This window comes from Vitis riparia, chromosome 7, assembly GCF_004353265.1.
Source record: "Vitis riparia cultivar Riparia Gloire de Montpellier isolate 1030 chromosome 7, EGFV_Vit.rip_1.0, whole genome shotgun sequence".
NCBI lineage: Eukaryota > Viridiplantae > Streptophyta > Magnoliopsida > Vitales > Vitaceae > Vitis > Vitis riparia.
The window spans coordinates 23,309,354-23,310,411 of record NC_048437.1 but is presented as its reverse complement, the minus strand read 5'-3'; the positions used below and the strand labels follow the sequence as shown (position 1 = coordinate 23,310,411).

The 1,058-nt window shown below is 52.3% G+C and overlaps 1 pseudogene; it reads left to right on the top strand.

Annotated features, from left to right (window-relative positions):
• LOC117918171 lies at window positions 1–746 on the top strand (annotated as a pseudogene).
• Window positions 747–1,058: the final 312 nt, after the last annotated feature.

Here is a 1,058-nt window from a genome sequence, read left to right as displayed (position 1 = left end):
ATGCACACAATCCCACTTTCTCCTCGTCTTCAATCTGTCATTCCCTTCTCGCTTCCAATGGCTCTCTCCTCCCCTTCCCTAGCCGGCAAAGCTCTCAAGCTTGCCTCTTCTGCCTCCGATCTCCTAGGAGAAGGGCAGGTGACTATGCGGAAGATTGGTGGCCGGGTCAAGCCAGTCTCCTCCGGGAGCCCCTGGTATTGCACTGCCGGGCTCTCGGCCGACCCCGAGACTTTTGCGAAGAACAGGGAGCTTGAGGTCATCCACTACCGATGGCCCGTGCTGGGCGCCCTTAGCTGCGTGTTCCCGGAGCTTCTGGCGCGCAATGACGTGAAATTTGGCGAAGCCGTGTGGTTCGACGCCGGGGCGCAGATCTTTAGCGAGGAGAGACTTGATTATCTAGGCAATCCTAACCTGGTGCATGCGCAGAGCATTTTGTCCATATGGGCATCCCAGGTGATGCTGATGGTGTAGTAGAGAGGTGCAGAATTGGCGGTGGACCACTAGGAGAAGTGGTGGACCCGCTATATCCGGGAGGCAGCTTTGATCCTTTGGGGTTGGCAGATGACCCCGAGGCCTTTGCGGAGCTGAAGGTGAGGGAGATAAAGAATGGGAGGTTGGCCATGTTCTCCATGTTCGGGTTCTTTGTGCAGGCCGTAGTGACCGGGAAGGGGCCATTAGAGAACATGGCTGACCACGTGGCTGACCCTGTTGACAATAATGCTTGGGCTTGCCCACATTGGCCTTGAACTTGGGCTCAAGGTCAAGCCCAGGCCCATGCTATGATAGAGATGGTGCCTTGGGCTTAATTTGGAGCCCAGACCCAGGCTCTTGGTGACGGGTTTGGGCTTGGATTTAAGTTGCAGGCCAGGCCCAGTTCGTGTGGATGAAAGGCCCTATGCCAATCCTTCACAAATCCCTTGTTTTAAATTCAAATATTTGCTTAAATATTATTTTTATAAATAGAATCATTATGATCCCATACTTGCCTAGTCATTTAAGGTTTAAATCCCTCAAAAATCCCATGCCTCAATTTAATTTTTCAATAGTGTGCTTGAATC